Here is a 20,597-nt window from a genome sequence, read left to right as displayed (position 1 = left end):
GGCTCTCGTTCCACAAACATTTATTGAGAAGCCACTAGGTGTCCAGGAGCTCACCAGCTCAGGGCGCAGGGCTGAGGGAAGCCTGGGGATCCGTCAGTACGACTTTGGGAGGGACAGAGCCCAGACAGATGCTGGGGGAGAGGAGGACAGCTGGCCAGGGAGGGCTTAGAAGGAACAGCAGAGCATGATGGGAGTGGGGAAAGCCAACTGGGGCAAGGGAACAGCCCGGGCCAAGGCCAGGAGGGCTCCACTGTGGGAAAACGAGCGGTTGCTTCTGTCCAGAGTAGAGAGTAGGCATGTCAGAAGGGAAGTGGTGGCAGACAGAGGGAGGGAGGGAGGCTAGAGCCTCAGTGGAGAAGACCGACAGGCTTGGGGAACCGCTCTTGAAGGAAAAGTGGCATTTTGGTGCAAAAGCGGGGAGGGGAGTGGAACATCACCAGAGAAATCAAACAGTAGGATTACTTTCTACTCCCGACCATCCTTCATGACAACACTTCGATAACATCTGTTATCACTGTGCACTTCCAGACAAGCAGTTTGAAACCCTGCCATGATTAATGGGCCCAACCAAGTCGTGGGGCACAGATTCCGAGGGAGCTCGAGACAGCAGACCTTTCATGCTAGATCGCCCAGCTCTCACAGCACGCCAGGCCTCCCTGCTACAGGGCTCCTGGCGCATGGACGTGGGGACCAGGCCACAGGAACAGGGCCTACCTGCTGGGGGAGCTGTCCCGGGCAGTGTGCGCTCTAAGGTGTTTTTCGTGTAGTGGCAAGATGGCCCTGCCATCCAACCTCTTTCACACCAGGACAAACGACACAAGCGACAAGTCACAGTAAATCAGGCCACCATTAGGTAGCTCGTCGCATTGAGAGTTCATTATGGGCCAGACCCTTAGCCAAGCACTTTTGTTTCGTATCCATTGGGATCTCCTCGCAAATCCTGTGGAGTGGGCCTTATTATTAGCCCCATTTTCCAAAGCAGGAAGCCAAGACTCCGAGAAATGAAGTAACTTGCTCAAGTTCACACCCTACTAGGAAGAAATTGAGACAGGTTCCAAACTCAGGCCTGGTAAACTTCAAAGCCCATGCTTTCTCTTCCTAAGACAGCATAACTTAGAGCCTACTTTCTTCTTTTTAACTTTGAAATTATTATAAACTCACAGGAAGTTGCAAAGATACTACACAGAGATCCTGTGTACCCTTCACCCAGTTTCCCCCAATTGTTACGTTTCATGTAACTACAGTACAATAACAAAATCAGGAAATTGATATTGGTACAACTTGTGTATAGTTCTGTGTCAGTTTATCACATGTGTAGACTCCAGTAACCACCACTACAGTCCAGATGCAGAACTATTTCATCCTACAAAGATCTTCCTTGTGCTATACCTTCTCTCTCTCCCTCCCTCCCTCCCTCCCACCATCCCTAACCCCTGGCAACAACTAATCTCTTCTCCATCTCCATAATTTTTTAATTTTGAGAATACTATGTAAATAGTTTATTTTTCACTCAGAATAATGCCCTTGAGATCCATCCAAGTTGTTGCACATATCATTAGTTCATTTCTGGTGATTGCTGAGCAGTATTCTATGATGTGGATGTAGCCCACAATTTGTTTATCTGTTCACCCAGTGAAGGATAGCTGGGTTGTTTCCAGTTTGGAACTATTACAAATAAATCTGCTCTGAATATTTGTGTATAGGTTTTTTGTGTGTGTGCGAAAAATGTTTTCATTTCTCTGGGATAAATGCCCCAAAGAGCAATTGCTGGGTTCTGTCGTAGTTCCATGTTTAGTTTTATAAAGGACTGTCAAAACTGTTTTCCAGAGGGGCTATACAATGTTAAATTCTCACCAATAATGTCTGAGTGATCTAATTTCTCAAAATTCACTCCAGCATTTGGGGTTGCCACTGCTTTTATTTTAGCCATTTTAATAGGTTTGCAGTGATATCTTATTTGGGTTTTAATTTGCCTTCCCTGATGACTAATGATATCGAGCATCTTTTCATTTACTGTCTGTGGATTCTCTTCCATGAAATGTCTTTTCATATCTTTTGACTATTTTCTAATGGGAGTGTTTTTCCCCCCATTGTTTGTATTTGAGAGCTCTTTACATATTCTTTTTATTTTATTTTTTATACAGCAGGTTCTCATTAGTCATCAATCTTTACATATTCTTGATACATGCCTTTTGTTAGGCATGTGGTTTGTAAATATTTTCTCCCAGTCTGTAACTTGTCTTTTCATCCTCTTAGCTGAGTCTTTCACAAACAAGATATTTAGTTTTGATGCAATTCAATTAATCTATTTTTTTCTTTATTGATTGTGGTTTTGGTATCAAGACTAAGAATTCTTCACCAAGCCCTGGGTCCTGGAGATTTTCTCCTATGTTCTCTTCTGAAAGTTTTTTAGTTGTATGCTTTACATTGATGTCTATTGGAGTTCATTTTTGGATAAGGTATGGAGACTAGGTCTAGATTTCTTTCTTTTCTTTTTTCTTTCTTTTTCGTTTTTCCTAGGGATGTTCCAGCACCATTTCTTGAAAAGACAGTCCTTCCTCCATTGAACTGCTTTTGCAACTTTGTCAAAAATCTGTTGGATGTATTTGTGTGGGTCTATTTCAGGGTTCCCTGTTCTTTTCCATTGATCTATGTGTCTATCCCTCTGCCCAAGCCACACTCTCCTGATTATTGCGGTTATACAACAGGCCTTAATACTGAATGGAGTAATTACTCCTACGTTATTTTTTCTTTTCCAAAATTGTTTTAATTATTCTAGTTCCTTTGTTTTTCCATATAAATGTAAGGATAATATGGTCTATATTTATCAAAAAATTACTGCTGGGATTTTGATAGGAATTGCATTTAACCTGTGAATGAATTTGGGAAGAATTGACATCTTTACTATGTAAGGTCTTTTAATCTCTGAACATGGTATGTTTCTCCATTTATTTAGATCCCCTTTGATTTCTGTCATCAGCATAATGTAGTTTTCAGCATAAAAGTACTGTACTTGTGTTGTTATATTTATAGCTAAGTATTTTTTTTAGGAGTGATTGTAAAGGTTATTGTGTTTTTGTTTTGTGTGTGTGTTTAATTATGGTTTCCACATGCTTGTTGCTAGTATATAAAAATAGGATTGATTTTTATTTGTTGGTCTTGTATTCTGCAACATTGCTGAACTCACTCATTACTCATTTTGTAGATGCCTTCGAATTTTTTCACATGGACAATCTTGCCACCTGCAAATAGAGACAGTTTTATTTCTTCCTTTGCAATCTATATTCCTGGTACCTCCTTTTCTTGCCTTATTGAGCTGGCTAGAACTTCAGGCCTATGGTGAATAAGAGCCTTTTTCTGATCTTAGAGGGAAAATGTTCATTTTTTTACCATTAAGTATAATATTAGCTATAAGTTTTTTTGCAGATGCTCTTTATCAAGTTGAGGAAGTTCCCCTTTGTTGTAATCTGCTTGGGCTGCCCTAACAGAATACCACAGACTTGGTGAGTTTAACAACAGAAATTTATTTCTCACAGTTCTGGAGACTAGAAGTCCAAGGCCAAAGTGCCAGCAGGACTGGTGTCTGGTGAGCGCTCTCTCTTCTTGGGTTGTAGATGCCACCTTCTTGCTGTGTCCTCACATACAGTTTCTTCTGTGCATATGCAGAGGAGACAGAGAGGAAGAGAGAGAGACAGAGAGAGACACAGAGAGAGACACAGAGAGAGGGAGAGAGATGAATTTCTGGTGTCTCTCTTTTTATAAGGACACCAGTCCTATTGGAGTGGAGTCCCATCCTTATGACTTCATTAAAACTTCATTATCTCCTTAAAGGCCCTCTCTCCAAATACAGTCACATTGGGGGTTAGGGCTTCAATATATAAATTTTAGGGAGACATAATTCAGTCCATAACACCCTCTATTCTTTTTTTTTTTTTTTTTTTTTTTTTTTGCGGTACGCGGGCCTCTCACTGCTGTGGCCTCTCCCGTTGTGGAGCACAGACTCTGGACGCGCAGGCCCAGCGGCCATGGCCCACGGGCCCAGCCGCTCCGCGGCATACGGGACCCCCCCGGACCGGGGCACGAACCCACGTCCCCTGCATTGGCAGGCAGACTCCCAACCACTGTGCCACCAGGGAAGCCCAACACCCTCTATTCTTAAATGAAAGAGATTTTTTTTTTTAATCAGGAAGGCTGTTGGATTTTGCCACATGCTTTTCTGCATTGATCAATGTGATTTTTCTTCTTTAGCCTGTTGATATAATGGATTACCTCGATTTCAAATACTGAACCAGCTTTGTATACCTGGAATCAACCCCACTTGGTGCATAAATATGTGTTCATATATTGCTGAATTCTATTGCTAACATATTTTCAAAGTGTTTATTTCTATATGTATGAGGGATATTGTTATATAGTTTCCTTTTTTGTTTTTGTACTGTCTTTGTTTAGCTTTAGTATCGAGGTTAAGACTGGTCTCATAAAATAAGTTTACAGTTTCTTTCCTCTTCTATTTTCTAGAAGAAACTGTGAAATTGGTGCTAATTCTTCTTTAAATCTTTGGTAGAATATGCCAATTAAGCCATCTGGGTCTGGAGATTTCTTTCTCAGGAGTCTTTTTTTAAACTATGGATTCAATTTCTTCAATGGTCTTATGGCTATTCATATTATTTTTTCATACTGGGTAACTTTTGGTAATTTCTGCTTTTCAAAGACTTGGTCCTTTATATCTAAGTTGTCAAATTTATGTATGTAGGTTGTTCATAGTATTCCCTTGTTATTCTTTTGACAACCACAGGGTCTGTAGTGATAGCCCCTGTTTCATTCATGATACAGGTAAATTGTGTCTTGTCTTTTCTTTGTCAGTATTGCTAGACGTTTGTTAACCTTAATGATCTTTTCAGAAAACTAGGTTTTTGTTTCATTGATTTTGTTTTGTTTTCTGTTTCCAATTTCATTAATTTCTGTTATTTGGGTTTATTTTGCTCTTTTTTTTAGGTTCTTAAAGTAGGAACCTAGACTATTTATTTGAGACTCTCCCTTTTCTCTAATATATGCATTTAGTGCTATAAATTTCCTTCTGTGCACTGATTTAGCTGTGTGTCACAAATTTTGATATGTTGTATTTTGATTTCTACTTTGATATATATTATGCATATTTTCCATTCTTTTAAATTTGTTTAGATTTGTTTTATAGCCCAGAATATGGTCTATCTTGGTGAATATTCTGTAGGCACTAGAAAAGAATTCTGCTGTTGTTGGGTGAAGTGTTCTATAACCATCAATTAGATCTTGTTGGGTGATGGTGCTGTTGAGTTCTTCTACATCCTTGCTGATGCTCTGTCTAGTTGTTCTGTCAATTGCTGAGAGAGGGCTGTTGACATCTCCAACTATAATGGTGGATGTATCTATTTCTCTTCTCAGTTTTATCAGTTTTTACTTCACATATTTTGCAGTGCTGTTGTTTGGTGTGTACACATTTAGGATCGAAATGTCTTTTTGGTGGATTGACCCTTTTATTATTATATAATCTTCCTCTCTGTCTTTGGTAATTTTCTTTGCTCTGAAGTCTACTTTATCTGATATTAACATAGTCAGTCCTGCTTTCCTTTGATAAATGTTTGTACGAGATTGTTTCTCCATCCTTTTGTTTTCAACCTGCCTATATTGCTATATTGAAATGAGTTTCTTACAGACATCATAGAGTTGGGTCATGAGTTTCAATCCACTCTGTCAATATCTGCCGTTTTAGAATTCTATTCTGAGTTTTCTATAGTGTTTTTGAGAGTATCTATTTATATAGTTTTCTTAGTAGTTGTCAACAAAGGGTGTCAACACTTTACCTGTCTGAGTAAAATGTAGAAACCTTACCTCTGTTTATGTCCCTTTGCCTTCCCTCACTTTATAGCATAATTATCTTAGAGATTTTCTCTATATGTGTTTAGAATCCCATCAGACAGTGTCATAACTTTTGATTCAATCATCTAACATGATCTTGAAAACTTAAGAGGGGAATAGATTATTATTATTACCTGTATTGTTATTCTTTCTGTTGTTCTTCATTCCTGATGTTCCAGGCTTTCTTATTTTATCATCTACTTCCTGTTTTGAGAACTTCCTTTAGCCATTTTTTTATAGGGTAAGTGTGCTGGTGATATATTCTCTTAGTTTTCCTTTATCTGAGAATTTGTTCATTTCACCTTTATTCCTTAAGGTTATTTTCTCAGAGTATGGAATTCTAGGTTGACAGTTCTTTTCTTTTAGCATTTGAAAAATGTTATGTCACCTCCTTCCCACCTCTATGATTTCTGAAGAGAAATACACTGTCATTCAGATTATTGAATCTTGCTACAGGCTGAATGTTTGTGTGCTCCACCCCCCAGATTCATATGTTGAAATCCTAATCCCCAATGTGATGTTATTTGGAGGCAGGGCCTTTGGGATGTAATTATGTCATGAGGTTGGAACCTTCATGAATGGGATCAGTGCCCTTATAAGAAGAGACACGAGAGACATCCTCTCTCTCTTCACCACGTGAGAAGACAGAAGATGGCCATTTGCAAACTAGGAAGAGGGCTCTTACCAGAACCCAACAGTGCTGGCACCCTGATCTCAGACTTCCCAGCCTCCAGAACTATGAGAAATAATAAATTTGTTTCCTTTAAGCCACCCAATCTATGGTATTCTGTTATAGCAGCCCGAGCAGAGAGAACCTGGGAGGAATGGGGCCATTCTATCCTGGCCAGACCCAGAAGTCCCTATATTTTATTAAAGTAATAAGAACAACCAGAAGAACAACAAACCCATATTAAATGCTTACTATAGACCAGGCACTCTGTCTTCTAAAAGACTTCCGTCTATCATCTCGTTCTATCCATCCAACAAGGCTGTGAAGCAGGTATTGGCACTCCTATTTGACAGATGAGAAAACTGAGTCTCAGGGTTGAGATGACTTGCCTGAGGTCACACAACTAGAAGTTATCCCGGAGCTATCTGAGCCCTGAGCCCCGAGCCCCGTCATAACTTCAATGATGAAAGGTTTCTTAGATCTAAGAACAAGCAAACTGCAGTGGGAACAGAGAGGAAGGTGAGATGAATAGTTCCTGGGGAAAGAGCAGCATTCAGCAAGGGGAATGGGCACAAACATTTCTTGAGCATCCACTCTTGCTCAAGCACCATGTCAATCGTTTACATGTCATGCCATCAAGGAAGGCTTTCCAGAGGAGTTGGCACTTACACTAGGCCTTAAGAGATAAGTGGGATTCCCATAGGCAGAAGAATGTAGTTCCTGAATACATACTATTAAACCTCTGACCAGATCTGATAATTTCAGATGAATGAAAGAGCAGGTCCAAACATGGGGAAAGGTATGGTTCCCGAGGGAATGGTGAAAAGGACTGCAAAGCCAGCTGGTGGGCTGGACATCCGGGTTACTCGACTCAGAGCCCACCCATGAGCAGGCCCGGCCTCAGCACCACCTCGGCTCCAATCCATCACATGCTGTCACTCCAAGGGAGAGGAACAAAGAGCCTCCAAAGACGCCAAAGTCCCTGTCCCACACAAAGGCTTTTTTTCAATTCAGAAAGAGTGAATGAGTTGCTCTCACCTCTGCCTAGAACCTTCTCCCTCTCTGGCCAAGGGGTATATTTTCTTTTGCAGAGAGAATGAAGGGCGGCGAGCTTGGGTGTGTCCAGTCTCCCCAAAGCCCAGCCTAGTGTACGTAGCAGGGGCTCAAAATAGACTCATTGAGTGACTGGTTGGCTAATTGCCCTTCAAAGTGGCAGCGTGCATCCCCACGGATGGCATATTTCTCCAGAATTGGAATCCTCCCTGCGGCCTGTCAGGCAGGGTTTCTAGCCCCACTCTACAGATGAGGAAGCCAAACTGCTCGGCGGGAAGGAAGGAGCTGGACTGGGTGCAGCTGAGCCCCTGACTCGTAGCTTATGTGCTCGCCCAATGGGACTTCCCGGCCATCTCTGACGCACTCTCCATGGGGCACCTCGCTTCACTGGCCCACAAGATTCCCAGCTTCTGCTGTTCTCTCCTCCAACCCTCCCTGAAAGAGAGTTTCCTTGGTGAACTTACCACCTCTGGGTGCCCAGCCTCCCCACTGCCCCCTGAACTGTTTGGTGCTGTACTTGCTGGTCTCCCAGGTGATTCCTGCCTGTGGTCCTTGAAGGAAACTCACCTGCAGCTCCTTCCTGTTCCTCAGCATTAGGGTGAGCCTCACCTTGAGTCAATCACTATGCCCTCTGCGTGTGGTTCTCAGAGAGGGTCGCAAACTGGAAGGCATTGACATCCCTCCGCTACGAACTCCATACCTCAGTGGAGGCACTTGGTAGGGGAGTGGCTGATGGGAGAAGCAGCTGTGGCCGGTGAGGCCTTTTTCCACCGCCATCCCCAGAAATCAGCCGAGCGGGGACATGCCAGTGTGTGCTGGGGCATCATGAATTGAGTTTGCTCAAAGGCATCGACAGCAGCCTGCATCCCGCTCATCCTTTCCGCTTCAGGCACCATGGGTGATGATCCCAGGAGAGGTCCAGATTGCCTCCCAGGTTTCCCAGGGGAAAGGCACTGAGATCCTGTGCCATGCCTGGAGGGCTTGGTAGGGGCAGGCACGGGTAGAGAGGATGGGAGGAGACAGGGACAGCCTTGCTGGGAAACAGAGCAAACTGAGAAGGGCAGTGGAGGGTGGGAGGGACAGCGGCCCCTCAGAGGTGCAACCTGCGGGGCCCCAGGCCTGGAGGGCAAGGTGAGTCCTGCCAGCACCCCTCAGCGCCCCCCAGCGCAGAGCCCACCAGGTGCCTCTGTAAGAAGAACCACCTTCTCCCAGAGTCGAAAAGGAAGAAAATCCATCATTCTAAAAGAACAGCTCCTCCTTTCCTGAGGAGCAAAAATGAAATCTGGAAGGGAAGAGATTTTAGTAGATCTGATGTGGGCTTTTCAGTCTCTAGCTGATATCTCTAATTTCCAAACAAAGAGAGCAAAGATGCAGCTGGGTCTCCGTGGACACTCATATTTTCTAACTGAAAAGCGCATCAGGTTGGATGAGAGTAAACAGAACCCTGCCGCAGCATCGCCGTCCATGAGCGAGGTGCGAGGCGGGGGACCGGCGGGGCGGGGAGGCCATTGTCAGTAATATGTGTGCCTTTAAGAATTGTGTATGTCCTAAATATCTTCTAAAGAATTCCTTCCCAGCTTTTCTAGGTTCACAGGCACAGGCTGCTAGTGTCAGGGCAAAGTGGCCCAGAGACCCGGCTGGGGCGTAAGGACCTGGAGGTGAGCCCTGGTCCCTCCATCCCTTCCCCTGTCCTGACTAGCCGGGTGACCTTGGTCGGGTCCTTGACCTCTGCTTTGAACTCCACCTAGCCCTTCTCTGCTCCAAACCTTTCCTTGGGTTCCCATTGTCCTCAAGGTAAATTCCAAGTCCCTTAGAATGGCCTGAAAGGCGCTGCACCAACTTGGCCCTCATGGGCCACCAAGCTCCCCTCGTCAACTGGTTCACACTCTTTCTTTAGGATTCTTCTCTGTTGCCCATCGCCCTGTTGGAATGATCTGCTCCCGTAGCTGTCCCCCCCATTAGGCTGTGCACTCATGGTGATGACTGGCTTCATTTGTAGCCGGGCCCCTCTTTGCCTGGCACAGAAATGGAGTAAGGACTCAGAATAGCTTTGTGGAATGGATCTCAGGGACCATGTTTCTGTGTGGACACAGGTTGAGTGACACAGGCAAAACACCCATTACAGGCCCGTGTCACCAAGAGCCTGCCATTCCCACCACCTCCCGACCCAATGGGCTCAGGACCTCATTGAGACACATGAAATTCAGACCCCTGGAGCCTGGACTCCCCGGGCCCTGTGAGTATCCCGTGGAAGAGGCCGACTCCCATGGCCTGCAGAATGGCGCCAGCCCTGAAGGCACGAGTGAAGCCGTGTCCACACTGAGATGGGAGCCTCTGCCGAGTCCTTACTCACCAGCGCACTGGGTGGAGTGCTGAGCGCTGTTGACGCCTCCGCCGGCCTTTCCTTTCCCCTCTGACTTTGGTCAGCGTTGGGTAGTGAGAGCAGGACCTTCTTCCAAGACGTCTGGTGCCTCTGGGACACCATGTGGCAGCTCCATGGAAGAAGTCCTCTCTCTCTCTACTTGAGTACAGTCCCTTGCGACCTGACCCCGTGTCTCCTACCCGTCTCGACCCATAGGACCTAGCTGAGGGCTGAGGCCTCTGAATGCAGACTAACTCCAGTCATTGAAACAAATTGCTTCCAATTACCAACCCAAAGTGAAGGAGATATATTTGTCAAGGGGAAATAATTACCTTACTTGGGGCGCACCATGAAAAGACAATCATATCTCAACACCTTTGACCCTGAGCCAAAAAGGCAGGGGACTCCACCAACTCAGCCCCCGCTGCGACTGCACCCGTGAAGATCTGCTTGAATACGGAGCCCTAGGCTGGGCAAAAAGTCGGTCTCCAAAGCAGCCTCATGAACGTCTTCTGTATTTGTTATGAAACTCTTGACTAGTGTTCCACTGAGTATCTTTACTCTAAATCCTGGGTCTTTAAAAAATGCTTTTCTTTCTGAGCTTGGGGCTATTGGGGAAAAAGATGTCCCTTTGAAGGGAAAAAGGTGCTTTCTTTTTTTCTGATAATGAAAATTCTGGAATTCTCCATGTTTTCTCTCTTTTTACTCTGGTTGCCAGTAAGTTCCTGGCTAAATTTTATGTTTAGTCCCCAAATTATGTTACTTCTTGGAATGATCAGGTTTGCTTCTCCCTTTCCCTCTAATTCTTTACTTTTTCTCAATATTCCTATTTTATTAATATAGGACAATGCCTGCCCCACCCCCAATCCTTTATAGAGTCAAGGGTAGGGATATACAAAGGAAAGTCTTTCTAGAGCAATAATCGTAACTCATCTGTGTGTTCAGAATGTAAGAGATTCCAGGGACTCCCTTAGCAAAGGTGGCTGACTGACCGAGCCACCCGACAGGCCTGAATCATTGGTCAAAGGGCTGAGAGTCTCCCTCTTCCTTTCTCCAACTTCGTTGGGGAAACTGAGCCCAAGAGAAAGGAGAACACTTGCCCAAGGTCATGGCCCAAGGTGATGTCAGAATTGGAACGAAACTCTCCCGTCTCAGTTACTGCTCTGTCTTACCACGGCCCTCCTGCCCTCCAGTGTTACAAATGGGGAAGCTGAGACTCAGAAAACAAGTAGCTTATAACTCTCTTTGGTCACAGAATCCCTGAGACGCCCCCCAAAGATGACCAACTTCTTTTCTTGGGGCGGGGGCGCACCGCACGGCTTATGGGATCTTAGTTCCCCGACCAGGGATCGAACCTGGGCCATGGCAGCGAAAGCGCGGAGTCTTAACCACTGGACCACCAGGGAATTCCCAATCCAACTTCTTGATCTAACCGCATGATGGGACTGATGTGTGTATTGCAAGGGGAGAAGGAGAGAATCGTGCTTTTCTCCAGTGAGCCATGCACCGTTCTTTACTGTGTAAGTGGGGACATGGGTGAAGCTATGAAATAGCCAAGTCTGTGGCCTAGTGAGGTGTTTATAGCAGGGGATTCTGGGAAAGCATCAGCGACACACTGAGGACCCTCAGTTTCAATGGCCTGGCTTGGCGCTGAATAGAAGGCATTCCAGATGGCCCTTCCATCCACTTCTGAGTCCGCAGCATCCCATGCTTATCTAATCAGCTGTCCACGCACCCCTAACAATGGCACCCTGAGCAGGGCGGTCAGCCGTGCCAACACCCGTCTATCCCAGTGTTGGGCGACAGGCCTCAGTGGCGTAGTCTAAACACTTCCCAGCGTTCTGGGTTGAGGCTCTGATTCCCCTCCCCCCACGTCCTCTCCCTAATACTCACTGGAGAACATTTACATCTCACGCAGGAGCCCGAGCAGAAGGAAAGGTACTGCCAAGACTGGGAATGCACTCTGCCATTGGAAAATGGAGACTGTTATTGACTCCATTATAATTCAAAAAATCAAATGTATTTCCGGTGATTAACTGGGTCTATTTATAGACTATGAGGGCTGAACCGTGATATTTATAGAATGTCATCACATTTAGCAGTAATAGCACAGTTACGTGTTTATGAAGTAATGGTTTTGCAATTTTTCCTAGAATTCTCTGACATTTAGATCTGGAAATTTTACATTTTAACAGGCAAGAACAGCAGCTATTTATTTAAGGGTGAACAGCAAAAACTGTCTTCTCTGTAACTCCTTTCACTCCAAGAGGCTGCAAACCTCCCAATTCATTTGGCTTTTACATACAAAATAAGATGATGTACGGCAAATAATCTACCATGTTTTTGTGGAGCTCTGCTCTCTCTCTCTCTTTTTTGTTTTTTTTTTTTTCCTCCTGCCACTCCACGAGGCACGTGGGATCTTAGTTCCCGACCACGGATCGACCCCGCGCCCCCTGCGGTGGAAGCGCGGAATCCTAACCACTGGACAGCCAGGGAATTCCCCCTGCTCTCCTTCTTAAATGGTGTCTTTCACTGCTTGGAATTCTCACATCCTTGAATCTTCCTCCTTGGGATTTGTGTTGCAATGTTTCTCCTTTTCCATGATGATCTAAGCCAGGTTAAAAGGCCAAGACAGATGTCTTCCATATCCAAAGTAATACAGTGGAGGTGAAATGAGACCCCATGTCACAGAGTCCCCCTTTGCCCTAACTCATAATTTAAGACTTGGTGTGGCAAGTGGGGGAAGTGGAAATTCTCTTTGGGTTATTGATCTCAGCAGTAAATCAACATTACCAGTTGGGTATCCCTGGGGCAGGTGCTATAAACACGTTTTTAAGGCTCAGGCCTGAGTGCTGACCCCGAAATCCCTTTAACCTCTAATTCTAAAGTGGACGTTCTTCACACGCAGCTACCAAACCATAAGTCACAGCCCCCGGCGGTGGGCACAGCCTTAGGTCCTGGAAGATGTGTCTGCAGTGACCTGGGGCTTGTGGTTGCTCATAACATTTAATGTCCGTGGTGTAAATACTCCCATCATGGCTGATTCAAGCTACCAACGTGATGTCATCTGTCAGCTGGCTCCAAACTTTCAGAAAATGGATTGATCACCTTTGAGAACCAGTACAAACCATTTCCAGCACACCGCTGCCTGTGGCCAAACGATAGAGTGGAACCTGAATCAGACCAGGAGGCAGGAGTTCTGGCGCTGGGACCAGTTCTACTGGCAGTAAACTCTGGAGTGGTCCCCTGCCTCTGGTCTCTCTCCCTCCAATTCACCCTCCACATCTCATGACATGACCTTTCTACATTGTACATACAATCACGTTACTCCCTGGCCTGCAACTCTTCTGGGGCTCCCAGCTGCCCTCATCTCCCTGAGCAAGTTCATCCAGTTCCATGATTTCAATTTACATTTCTCTGCTCACTGACGGTCCCCACATCTTTATCTCCAGCTCTAAGCCTCAGAGGCTGTAGGACCAGTGGTCCCCTAGACGTCATCCCTGAACGTGCTACGGATTCTTCAAATCAACTTGCCCCAAACGGAACGCATCATCTCCTCTCCCTTTCCTCAAACCTGCCTCTTCCCCAGTGCTGCCCATCTTAGCACGGGATACCATCACAGTACCAACCCCCAGTGGCTCAAGTCAGAAAGCCAAGTCATTGTTGACTTCCATCCCTCCTTCATCTGGTCTTTTCCATTCTCTAACCTAAAAATGTCCAGAATGCACCCAGTTCTGTCCATCTCCACTGCTACTCTCCTGGTCCAATCCATTATCATTTTTGCCTGGATTATTCTAAACTCCGCCCCCCCCATTCTATCCTCTTCATAGAAGTTCACGTGCTCTCAAAACACAGATCTCATGCTATTGAATACTTTTGCTTAAAAAAAGTTCCAGAGTATTCCATTACCTACATGATAAAATAATTTGCATATATTATCTCCAGTCTTTATAACAACCCATGAAAATAGCTGTTAGCCCAGGAAACTGATTCCCAGGGAGGAAACAATAAAGTGAGTGCCCAGCGAAGTCAGGGTTTAAATTCAACTTTGCTTGACTCCAAAGCCCACGCTCTTGGGAATTCCCTGGGGGTCCGGGGGCTAGGACTCGGCGTTCTCACTGCTGGGGCCCGGGTTCAATCACTGGTCGGGGAACTAAGATCCTGCAAGCTGCGAGGCGTGGCCAAATAAATAAATGAATGAATGAAAATAAAACCCACGCTCTTTCCACATTCCACATGGATTGGGGAGCAGGTAAACGAGGAAGAGAACCCGGGGCTTAGATGGGGGCTCCAAGGGTGCTCCCAGCTTGGACAGTCACAAACTCCAAGACTTGGGGGCCATTTGTCCGGCACTTTGTCCTCCTTGAGGCATCAGCTCTTCAAAATGAAACATGAGTGCACGTACGGAAAGTCCATAGTCTAGGAGGTAACTTCTCTCGCCCTCAGCCTCCTCAGGAATGAAATGGAAAGATGATTCCCTGCTCCATTCCCTGCCCTGGTTGTTGCATCAGTCAAGGATAAAGGTGGACATGAACATGCTTTGCAAACCCTGAAGTGCTTCATGGGTGTGTGGGTTTCCTAGTTTTTTTGGCAGAATCCTCTTGTTTTCCTGTTGCTGCTGCGTAGACAGCAGTGGTCCCGTAGAGCCAGAGAGCTGGCTGTGTGGCACGGTCCCTCGTCATCCGACGTTTATCTGCTTAGGTGGGCTGTGAGCCTGGTGGGCTCCTTTTCTGGTTGCTCTCTGCCCCGGGCCTCAAGCCACCAGATCAGGGAGGGGCCACTTCTCTGATCCACGACAGGGGAGCAGTGGGTACCTCTGACCCTGCCAACTGTCTGCTCCCGGGCAGACACCGCTCCAGAGCCCAAGATGGGGATCAGCCTATCCTGAGTTCTGCTCCCAGCTCTGTCACTTACCTGCTGTGCCACCCGGACTCCTTAGCCACTCAGAGCCTCAGCCACATCCATCGAATAGACAAGAATTATTTTGGTCCAGACTGAGTTTTGGCTTCAGTGTAAGTAATTAAAATGATCTCAACATACAATGACAGGCACGCGCTCTGTTAGCCACGGAGCCAGGTAATAATCATCACCAGCATTGGTTGGGTACCAGGCACTTTCTGTGTCCACACTAGTGCTAGGAGGGAGGCGAGGACATTTGCCCAAAGTCACACCATGAATGGAGTGGCAGAGCGGGACCAGAACCTCCACACCACAGAGTCTCAGTCTCTGCTTTCCTGCTGTACCGTGGGGATGACGGAGGGGCAAACTGGCCACCGGTCACCACCAGCATGGCTGCCGTGCCAGCTTAGGGCGGAAGTGGGCGTGGGTGGCATCTCCACGACAAGCCCATCTGTAGCCCAATGGACCAAACTATGTGATCTTTGTCAACCCCCTTGAGGACCGTGGGCAAAGGGACAGACAGATCCCAGGATGGTTGCTGGCCTCTTCCCGGTGGCACCATATTCAGGGCCCCCAGAGGTGACCACCTCAATCGTAGCTAAAAAGACTGTCCAGCCCTTCCCCAGCCTCCTCCTGGCTGCTGTCTGGCAGAGCCGATGTCCAACTTGGTGTTAATGATTAACGCGCAGCGGTGGGATCACAGAGTTGCCGAGAGTCCTGTGTCCAAGAATGAACCGCATTGCTAAATCAGCGAAGACAGTTGCCAAGGTAACCCCCATGTAATCTATTTAACCGGCTCCCCAAACACCAATCAAGGTCAGATAACACACTCTAGCACCATATGAGCACACTCAGACAGCATCACGCTCTGTAGCAAGGCAGCGGGGAAGGAAGAAACCTCATTAGGAAGAAGGGGGAAAAAGCAGCCTAAATTTCATTTTGAAAAGTGTTAATTGGGAATGCAGTAAGCTCGGGGAGGGGCTGAGTCCACCACTTGGGCACGTCCTGGCCTCCGAGGAAGTCACCGGGAGCCATTTGTTAAGAGTTGCCACCGTCTTCTCACTTAGGATCAAAACAAAAGGCGCGGCTAGACTAAATTATTCATTTCATTGAGTGCTTTATTCATGCAAAAGTTTGTATTTACATTTCAGCCTAACAGGGTGTTTTTTACTCCTTTTAGGGGTCCCCTTATCTGCCTGGCCCATTGAACCACTAGCCCCCTCCCAGCACTTCTCAATAGTTTTTTAAATGTCTTAAAAGACTCTGTGCAGCCATAGAAATTGTGTTTCCTGTTCCCTCACCCCATCAGCCTCCCCGGAGAGTGGCCAGCTGAAAAAGCCACGTTGTAGACTTGCCTCTCAGGCGCCTATAGAAAGGGTCCTAGGCAAGAGGCAGGGAGGGAAAAGGTGAGGGCACAGTCAGGTCACCCATCCTTGTCCCTGGGCTGGCCCTGGGCCAGGAAAAATAAAAGTGGCTGACCTCAAAGGAAAGCTGGAATCAAATCTCCAGGCGTCCTGGTCCCACCTTTGGGCCGGCTAGGGCCGTCTTCAGAGTCCCTGGCCTGTTACAGCCCTGGGGGCCTGCCTCACTTGCTCAGCCCTGGTCTGTTTCCCAATCTTCACCCAACTCGTCTTGGTGACCTTGCCCCCCATAAGGCCTGCAGGAGGATCTCAGGAAATGTTACTGAATCCCAGGGCCCACTCCTTATGGAGCACATCCGGAGACCTGGCTCCCTGCTCTCTGACCCTTAGTGCATCGCCCACCTTCTAGCCCTTCTAGACTAGAGGAGCCCGAGCCATCTGGACCGCTGGCCATGGGAGAAGTGTATGGGCACAGCCATCAAACATTTTCTCTGAAAAAGAGCAGCATTTTGCTTTATATACCCAGAGGCCCAGCCCAGCCTCAATTGGTCAAATTTGTGTCTTGAACCCTCTTCTTCAAATGTGATTAACTTGAAGAACCCCAGGTGGGGACTCTGAGAGCTGAGAGAGCTCTCCACGTGGTCAGTTTCACCAGAAGATTGGCATCAGACCACTCACAGTCTGTGATGGAAAGGCTTCCCAGACCAACTGAAATACCCAAGGGGGAATAATCGTGCTTTGTGAAACGTGGGCTGTAACTCTGGGACATTTGGGTCGTCACTTCCCCATCTGTCTTGAATATGGGGACAGGGGCCATAGGACAGCAGACAGACCTGCTGAGGGCATACTCCTTTAGATCGGGAATCGTCAGCCAAGGCTTCAGAAAACCCATCAGTTGTCGATGTGGACGTTGGGGTCAGGGTCTTATGCTGGAGATGGACAGGGATACAAGAAAGGAGGGGACGTTTTGTGACTCCACAAATACGTGTACAGTCAGGATCCTGGATATAAGCAGAAATTTCAGATTTGGCCAATGGGCTCTCAAAGTCCGTTGCAAACTGTGTCGTGGCTGTGACATATTTAACATGCACCAACCCGGGTACCATCGTTCTTATCTTTTTAGCCTCAGCATCAGCCTGGCAGACGCTAAGCATTAAAGACTTTTGTAGACAGACGCAAGCCTTCCTGTCCTACAAAGTTGCTCTCTGATTGGCAGGCAGGCCACTCCCCTGGAAGCTTCTAGATCAAGGGTTGAAGGGTGGGTGTTGGTGGAATTGCTTCCAGAATAGGGAGGATCACAGCAGCCCTCTTTCAGTAAGGATCCTAGAAGGATGCTCATGTCAGTCACTGCTGCCTGGCTGAGGAGAGATGGGACGGGGCCCCTCGCCTCTTAGCACAGCATCTTTCTCTCACAAAGGGCTCCTTTGCCTTCTTTCCTCCTCAGCCAGAGCCAGCCTTTGCCAGGTGACCAAGAGGCATGGAAGAGAAATGAGGCCTGGGATAGACTGACACCCTATTTCCTGCCCTTTCCCTTGCCCTCTCTCCTCGCACCATTGGACTCCTTATATAAAAGAGTTCCACTTGGGAAACAACCCAAATGTCCATTGATGGACGAATGGATAAACCAAATGTTCTCCGTGCCTATAGTGGAATATTATTCAGCCTTAAAAAAGGAAGGAAATTCTGACACCTGCTACAACATGGATGAACCTTGAAGACTTTCTGTTAAGTGATAGAAGTCAGTCACAAAAAGACAAATACTGTATAATTACACTTCTGTGAGGTCCCTAAAGTAGTCAAATTCATAGAGACAGAAAGTAGAAGGGTGGTTGCCAGGGGCTGGGGGAGGGGGAAAGGGGAGTTAATGTTTCATGGGAACAGAGTTTTGTTGCACAAGATGAAAAGAATTCTGGAGATGGATGGTGGTGATGGCTGGACATTGGTTAAAATGCTAAATGTGATGTTATGTAATTTTACCACAATAAACAATTTTAAAGCAAGAGCCCCACTTGGATCGGCTTGTAGGCAACAAGGAGGGACTCGCAAATCCAGTCACATTTAGGTCAACCCCCCCATTCACACTCGCTTCAGCCAGGGACCACTCTTTGACGGCGGTGTAGAGGTTTCAGCACCTGGGGAGCTGGGTGAAGTGGTGAGTGCTCGGATGAGAGCTGCACGAGTGGGCTTGTCAGCACGGACTGGGGATCAAAACAAGCAGCAAGGCCAGGGGTGGGGAGCCGCAAGGGCCCGAGACAGCGGCCAACCCAGGCTCCTGTCTGGCCAGAAAGGAGAGTCGAGACCATGCCCCGCCCCACAGGGTCCGTGGCAGAGTCAAGACCGGGACCCTGGTCTACACCCCAGGACGGCAGCCTTGCTTGGGTAGAGAGCCCTTCCTTGGGCATGTGGGCCATGCCAGGCTCCAGTGGACCAGAGCTGAGCTAGAACAGAAGGCAGATGCTGGCCCAGGAGGTGCCGTTTTGAGACATATGGAACCGAGATCTCTGAAACAGAAATCCCGGACTAGACAGTCTAGACAGACACTTTTTCCTCATTAAAAAGGCCCCAGAAGCAAGCTGATTATAGGTGGGAAAGCAGGATGAGTTGATCTATTTTTACAAATGAAGAAACTGAGGATCAGTGAGGGGAGGTGATTGCCCAAGGTCGTAGCTAGTAAGTGACAGAGAAAGGCCCGGAACCCCCCCCCAAATCAAGGGCTCCCGTTTACTGCCCACTGTGGTACCCTCCCCAGAACCTGGTCATCTGGAGGTGACCATTTATTAAGTATTAATCATACAGCAGGCACTGTGTGAAGGTTTTTTATATGTATTTAATCCTCACAACAATACAGGGGAGGTGGGTGCTAGGATTACCCTGATTTTACACAAGAGGATATGGTGGCTCAGAGAGGTTAACTGACATGCCCAAGTCACACAGCCATAAAGTGGAATGCTGAAATTCCAAGCACAGACTGTTTAGCTCCAGAACATATATTCTTAACCATGAAGTTAGGCAGCTTTAGAAGCTGGAAAAGAACAGATGCCAAAAGGTACCGATTCCAGATCTCACTGAAGTTAACACCAAACACATTTCTTTGACAGGCAGTGAAGACCCCTAAATGATTTATTTTTTTACTTTGTTTATTGCATTTAAAAAATTTGTGAAATAATTCACATACCATAAAATTCACCCTTTGAAATTGTACAGTGGTTAGTGTATTCTCAAGGTTGTGCAATCATCACCGCTATCTAATTTCAGAATACCTCTGTCACCCTAAGAAGAAATTCGCAGATATGGTCGGCCCCCCTTGGTTCCGCGGGTTTTCAGTTATTTGGGGTATGCACCTAGGAGTGGAATTGCCGGGTCATATGGTAGCTCTGTGTTTAACTTTTTTTTTTTTTTTTTTTTGCGGTACGCGGGCCTCTCACTGTTGTGGCCTCTCCCGTTGCGGAGCACAGGCTCCGGACGCGCAGGCCCAGCGGCCATGGCTCACGGGCCCAGCCGCTCCGCGGCACGTGGGATCTTCCCGGACCGGGGCACGAACCCGTGTCCCCTGCATCGGCAGGCGGACTCTCAACCACTGCGCCACCAGGGAAGCCCTGTGTTTAACTTTTTGAGGAGCTGCCAAACCGTTTTCCAAAGTGGCTGCAGCAGTTTACATTCCCACCAACGGTGTGTGAAGGTTCCGTTTCTCCACATCCTCATACCACTTATTTTCCTTTTTAAAAAATTACAGCCTTCCTAGTGGGTGTGAAGTATCCTCTCATTGTGATTTTGATTTGCGCTTGCTTTTTCCTCATGACTAATGGTGTGGAACATGTTTTCACGTGCTCATTGACCACATGCGTATCATCTTTGGAGAGACGTCTATTTAGGTCTTCTGCCCGTTTTTAATTGGGTCATTTGCCTTTTCGTCGTTGAGTTCTTTATATATTCTAGATATAAGACCCTATCAAATATATGATTTGCAAACATTTTCTCCACTAACTGACCTTTGGTTCATACAGTTCAGAGACATCAGAGCTGGGAGGATTCTTTGGGGTCACTTGGTCTCTGGATCCCCCTGTACCTGAATGGCCCTTCAAGAATCCCAGCTGCTGTCATGGCAACCAGGTGGAAGCAGGGCGCAGACTGATGGCCAAAGTAATTTGTTCTTTAAAAAAAAATGTAAAACTAAAAAAGTAACCTCTCCCCAGTCTGCTAAGTAAAATAGATTAAAACAAGACAAATGAACCGTCCAGAGGCAGCCACCTTCAACAAACAAACCAACAACCTACCCAGGTCAGCAACACTCAAAGCAGCAATTCCATTCCTCCCAAGGGGTAAGAACTGCCTTCTTTTTCTCCTTAGTTGGGAAAGC

Source organism: Phocoena sinus, chromosome X (genome assembly GCF_008692025.1).
Source record: "Phocoena sinus isolate mPhoSin1 chromosome X, mPhoSin1.pri, whole genome shotgun sequence".
Taxonomy (NCBI): Eukaryota; Metazoa; Chordata; class Mammalia; order Artiodactyla; family Phocoenidae; genus Phocoena; species Phocoena sinus.
The sequence above is the reverse complement of the archived record's forward strand: the minus strand, read 5'-3'. Positions refer to the sequence as shown.